The following is a 6,678-nucleotide window of genomic DNA, read 5'->3' as shown; positions in this document are numbered from 1 at the left end:
GTCGGCCATGCCTTGCTGCCTTCTGTAATGTGCCATGACCAAGTCCAAAGACCGCCTGGAATCGCCAAGTTTAGTGACACTGAAGACCTTGAACACCTACAACTATCGGATTCAAAGAACATCAAGTCCAACGACGACCCCGAGGACCAAGGATGCGCCAAGTACCTCGCCGACAAGTGTACGACTACCATCGCCAAGACCGGCAAGTCCGAAAACCCCAAGTACCATGATGACCCCGAAGGGTCTAGATTCGTCAAGTCCCTCTATGAAACGTGTACCACTACTTCCGCTACCTTCGCCGTGAACCCCTACTTCCAGTACGAACTCAAACCGCTCGAAATACACGCTTCGAAGGTATAACCACCAAGACGACGCTCATGAATGAATGCATGTTTTATATGAGATGCTCATGTCCGCATCATGTCCGAATTATTTCGCGCACATACCTCGTTTGCCTTGCCGTCGACACGTGGGAACCCGGTAATCGGGATCACCCCACATCTTTGCATGACACGCTAACACCCACTTCGTTTGCATACGTCTCTCAGTGAGTTACCAGAACCAGAACGTTGCCATGGCATCGTTTCCGTTTTCGTCGCCGTGGCACCCAATTCTTTCCGCCATGGTGACCAAATGCTCCTTATCATGTTCATGTCAACATTTTCATAAAATTGCATATAACTTGAACATGTCCTCCTCATGCATGCTAAGAACAATTAAATTGTTGTTTGCATTACAATGGCCTAATAATTTGCTAAAGTGGTTCAATTCATAACTAAATAACCGTAGCTCAGAATTAAATAAACTTTATATGTAAATGGGGTAGAAATGAGTAGATTAACTTTGTGCACTTTATTTTGCTATTTAACAACATTAAACTATGGTTTTGGGCAGAACAGTACCAAATTCGAAATATGCACATGGGGATTTTTCGGAATTGTTGTTTGTTGTTTCTGGCCTCATTTAAACTTGCCTAGATAGGTTGTTTCATGTATGCTTCATCGCTTGCCATGTTTAATAACATTTAATATTAATGGGTAGCATATACGAGACTGAACTAAATAATTGAATGTGGTGATTCGTCAATATGCAACTCGTTGCATATTGAGCTCCACTTAATTTGTAGTATTATTTGTTGCACTTTGCCACGCCATGCCTATTTAAACGGACATGCATCATACTTGATTGTGCATCATGCCATGGTTATGATAAGTGTGTTTACCATGTTGTTTACTTCATTCCGGTGTTGCTTCTTAGTTTCGGCAACGTTGCGATTGTGAGAAATCGTTCGACTACATTTGTTCGTCTACTTCATGGACTCGGTCTTCTTCCTAGCGGGATCCCAGGCAAGATGACCGTTACCTTGGATATCAATACTATCTTTGCTTTGCTATTTGTCTCGATGCCATTGCTATGTCGCGCTACCTACCACTTGTTTGTCAAGCCTCCTAAATGCCATGATAAACCTCTAACCTTTTCCACCATCCCAGCAAACCTTTGTTTGGCTATGTTACCGCTTTGCTCAGCCCCCCTCTTATAGCGTTGCTAGTTGCAGGCGTAGTTGCAGGTTGTTCCATGTTGGGACATTGATATCATGTGATATCACAATATCTCTTATTTTAAATAATGCACATATATACTTGGTAAATGGTGGAAGGCTCGGCTTTTTCTTGGTGTATTTTCTCACTCTTGCCGCCCTAGTTTATGTCATACCGGTGATATGTTCCTTGATGAGTGCTCCTAACACATGTGGGTATATGGGGACCCCTAACCAATTGCTTAGGAAAGAACTCTTCCAGCAAGGGCCAACTTTGGTTTTAACATTTGCCAACATAATAAAATCGAATTAATTAATTAATGCATAGGGTGTCATGAACCCGAGGAGTTTTTCAACTTAATACAGGGTGGGCCAGTGCCGATGGTGTTGGTCCAAAACGGGCAGACTGCGGGGCCACCCCGGGGCAACTCGAGGTTTGGTTTTTCCTCGTAGGCCGACCTATTCGGTCGTGTCCTGAGAACGAGATACGCGGCTCCTATTAGGATTGTCGACATGCCGGGAGGCCTTGCTGGTTTAGTTTTGACCTTTGAGGAGATGTAGGTCCACCGGAATTCCTTATCGTAAGCATTGTGTTATTCACGTTGTGAGGATGTTCCATCGCATGCGTGTGGTAGTTTGTGGTGGATTAAGTTGGAGCACCCCTGCAGGGTTAAATCTTATTGAAAGTCGCGCTTGCGGTTATGTGGCGGCTTGGAAATAAATAATATCTAGTTGTAGAGAACTTGACACCAGATCCGAAATAAAATACACCAACCGCGTGCGTAACCATGACCGTCTCTTTTCGAGGGTGTTCGGGAAGAGAACACGGTGTGGTTATGTTTGACTCGTAACTAGTTCAGGATCGCTTATTGATCATTTCTAGTTTGCGACCGTTATACGTAGTTTCTCTTCTTATTCTTGTACTCGTAAGTTAGAAACCATACAAATGCTTAGTGTTTGTTGCAACCTCACCACTTATCCATTCCATACCCATTAAGATTTTCTAGTATTGATACCTATGGTAATGGGATTGCTGAGTCCTTGTGCTCACAGATTACTACAACAACAGTTGCAGGTACAGGTAATGCGATGATCTGACGTGAGAGCGATGCTTGCTTGTTTGGAGTTCTTCTGCTTCTTCTTCTTCTTCGATCAAGGGATAGGTTTTGGGTCGGGAGCCTGGGATTAGTAGGGTGGATGTTGTTCTTGTTTTTCGTTTGATTTCATCTGTAGCCGGATCCAGCTCTTATGTATGATGATTGCTATGTATTAATGTGTTCATGTATTCTTGATGTAGCTTGTGGCGAGTGTAAGCCTGTATCTGGTATTCTCATCTATTTAGTACATGGTATGTTGTAAAGATATCCACCTTGCTATGCGCTCGAAATGCGGTTGTGCCCCAATTACGAATTCATCACGTGATCAGGATAGAATCGCATCTTGGGCGCTGCAAGTTGGTATCAGAGCCTTACCGACCGCAGGAGCCCCCTTGACTGATCAAACCGTTGATGTTGTTGAGTCTAGAAAAAACTATTTTGAGTCTAGTTATATATCGAAGAGTAGGAATTCTTTTTACTCCTTATCCCCTTTGTCGCTCTGGTGAGGATTTGTGACGTAGGTGTTTTGATTCCACTAGTCTTCCCCTTCAATTTTTTATTAGGATCACGTGTGTATTGTTGGGATCGTTGCGACATCGATGTGAAGAGAATTCTGTTCTTGGTGCCTCCTGACATTTTGGGGTTGTGGCAGTGTCCCGGGGAGTTGAGCTCCAAGGTGTTTTCGTCACAGTTTGTATCGTTTCAGTTCTGGAATACCAGAGGACGCCGACATCGAAAATGCTTCTACACTCTTAGTGGTGAGATAACCTCGACGCCACCCAGTACTGGGGAGCGCGTTCAGGAGTACTTCCACGACTAGTATCGTTGTGTTTTCAAAGGTCTGAGGTACACGAGTTTTCGAGGTTTTCTTAGTTATGTGTTGACGGATGTGATACATTTGGAGCGTAGAATTCTGCTAGGAGTTGTGTGTAGTATTTTCCTCCTTGTATCTGTTGGACCAGATTGCATAACCAGAAAATTGCGGAAGTTCCTAGGTAGGAATACAATTAGTTACCTAGGATCATCTTTCCAACAGTGTCCCTTGAGTGAATAATATCTCAAACTCCATGGCCTACTCCAGAACAAAATTGACCAACTATTATCTTTAGTTATCACACGTTTCAGAGTCAATGAAAGTGCATTAATCACCGGGTGGTTTTGTTAATTCGTAACCACATATATCTCCTTGAGCTATTTCCTTCTCAAAGAGTGTTCAAGGAAAAGGTCAATTTAGCTACAACAAGGGCTGTAAAAATGGACCCCTCAAAATGTTGAGGACAAGTGTTGGATCAAGTATGAAGACTTCATTTTACATTTGGGTGATATAAACACTGAGTCCATAGGTATGCCAGAAGGGTGCGTCTTTGACGACATTGTTTTTTGTACTAGAGAGAAATTGCCTGAAGTTTTATCCAAGACCATGCATGTCCACTTCATGGAAACCATGCCAAGTGGTTTTGGTTTTCGAAAAGTTTTGCATTTTCTCCAATGACTAAAGTAAAAACAAAGCCGATAAATGGCCACATTTGTCGCAACATGTAAAAGGTGTCGAAAGTTATTCAAACCGGCAATGAATGCCTACCCAGGGCTTTGCCTTATTGCTGGCAAAAGTTCGGGTCACGACTCTGAGTTTAAAAAGACAGTGTTGAAAAGACAACGTCTAGGTAGGCCATAAGGGTGTGTTTGTGAGGACATCATTTTTTGACTTGCGAGAAATGGCTAGGTGTTTTTTTCCATGACATAGCATGACCAATTCATGCCACCATGCAAAGTGGATTTGGTCTTCAACAAGTATTGTATTTTCTGGAATTATTTCGACGAAAATAGTCTGATAACTGGCCACATGTGTCACAACATGCAAACGTTGTCGAAAGTCATTCAAACCAGGCATGGATGGCTTACATAGGTGTGCCTCCTTGGTGGAAAAACATGGGCTCATTCCTTAGAGGTACAAAAAGCCATGTTGAATAGACGTTGTCTAGGTAGGGAAGCAGGTTGCGTTTTGTGAGCACATCGTTTTTTGACCAGTGAGAAAAGGCACCAAACATTTTCTATGACCTAGCCTGACCAATTCTTGGTATCATTACGAGTGCTTTTTATTTCCGACAATTTTTGCATTTTCTATAACTATTTCAGTGAAAAAGGTTGATTAATGTTCACACGTGTTGCAACATGCAAATGGAGTCAAAAGTCATTCAAAAAAGCCATGAATGCCTACCGTGGGCATTGCCTTATTGGTGGCGGAAGTTCAATTCATTACTCGGATGTAAAAAACAAGATTAAATGGCGGTCTCCACACAGTCATTTTAAAATCTAAGAATGGCTAATATTAATTAAGCATTATTTACCAAAATTTGCATACATTGTTCAGTTTGTGGGAACTGAGATATTTTCTAGTATAAAACAATCTTCTATTTCTTCTTCAACCAAAGTGCCACATTTCAAATTTTACCTTGTATTCGTGCCAAGAAACAATATTGGGGAATGCCCTTGCAGAGAACATAATTAAAGCAGGACATTTCGAACACTACTTTATTTAATGATTCGACTAGTATGAGATTACACAAGGCATATAAATGATATAAAACAACACCATGGATTAATATGACATTTGATAAACATATATTATGAACTTTATTACTTATATACATTTTATTCCAGACACTTGATGGTATATGCATCGATAACCATATTGTATTTCTAGTCACATATGACACATACGCAATAGCGAGCCATGGACTTGCGTACGCAATAATATTGCTTAATTTTCTTTCCAAAATAATATTTTATACAGTCCCCCCAGCATGACCACTTCGTGCATGTCAAGTCTCCAATAAGATGGCTTTGGCAGTTCTCTATGAAAAGGTAAGCATCTGTGTATTTACACAAAAAGGAAGGCATCAGTAGAAAGATGTTAGATTTCTCAAGCACCGATAGTAGGAGATATGCGAGTCGGATAGGGAGTGAAAGAGTGTACCAGTTTGAGTGTAATTTCCTAGAAGCAAAAGCAAAATGAAAAAACAACTCATAGTTTTCCCATCCATTTGTTTGTTTTTCTGTGCTCTTGTTCATGTGTTCGGCTAGGTATACGTGATGCGACTTATATAGCCATCTAGGAACATTTATTGCCAACATAAACCGTCTAAGGACATTTATTGGAAGAACCTTGTAGTCAAGATTAGTAATATCTTACCGCATTAATGTCCACCGCCCGTCTTGTCATGTTTCTGAGATAGTTTTGAATCCATGGGATATGAATATCTATATCTGTTCCACAAATGGGAGTATTAATGAGATGTCATTATTATGATTAATTTCTTTTTAGGATGGAGCTTATAATTTGAGTTAGATATCTTATCAAATCTTGTTGGGCTCATGTGCTTTATATGTTGTAGGGAATATATACCTTGGGTCACCTAGCAGAAATTCCATTTGTATTTAAATACCTTCAAACATTTCCAGTTTTTCTCTAACTAGTAAAATCATAGAATATTTTTAATCACCCGGCCGAAATTGACATGAATTAATTTTTCTTGTAGCTGATTTGATGGTTTTCTTTCATTCACAGAGAGTGTACAGTGCACGGATACATCGGGACTTTGCGGCCTCGGCCAGACATCTGTGGAGTTCCATCTCACCGTACTAGATGACTTCAGGAGGAGCACAGTATGTTCAATCTCACCCGTCCTTGGTTGGCATGGCCTACTTTCCTGAACATATACTATATATTGCTAAATTTGGATAAAAGGTGCCACATGAAGAATATACGTCAAGGGGGATTTTTCTTGTTTCTATATTAGGCAAACTAGTTGACCCGTTGCGCCAAATGGCGCAGAGACCGGCTAAAGCCATGTTGTCGATGAAAGTACTTTCATCTTGCAAGGACATATTCGATACTCGTAGTAGAAATCCCATGTGTTAAAACCATACTATTTTGAAAATATGTCTATCACATTGCGAAATCCGAGTTTGAAAAAAAAAATTGTATAACCCGTTGCGCCAAAAAAGTATATTTGTATAACATTGGCCCGTTGCGCCAAATGG

General features: G+C 40.9%; 1 long non-coding RNA gene across 1 annotated transcript; it reads right to left on the bottom strand.

Moving 5' to 3' along the window:
• Nucleotides 1-5,233: 5,233 nt before the first annotated feature.
• Nucleotides 5,234-5,877, bottom strand: LOC120963834 (uncharacterized). The gene is made up of 2 exons (XR_005755538.2): nucleotides 5,612-5,877; nucleotides 5,234-5,507 (listed from the first exon to the last, which is right to left on the bottom strand). It is a non-coding gene; the product is annotated as an uncharacterized lncRNA (long non-coding RNA).
• Nucleotides 5,878-6,678: the final 801 nt, after the last annotated feature.

The sequence above is a fragment of the Aegilops tauschii genome, chromosome 5 (assembly GCF_002575655.3).
Source record: "Aegilops tauschii subsp. strangulata cultivar AL8/78 chromosome 5, Aet v6.0, whole genome shotgun sequence".
Taxonomy (NCBI): domain Eukaryota; kingdom Viridiplantae; phylum Streptophyta; class Magnoliopsida; order Poales; family Poaceae; genus Aegilops; species Aegilops tauschii.
The sequence above is the reverse complement of the archived record's forward strand: the minus strand, read 5'-3'. Positions and strand labels throughout refer to the sequence as shown.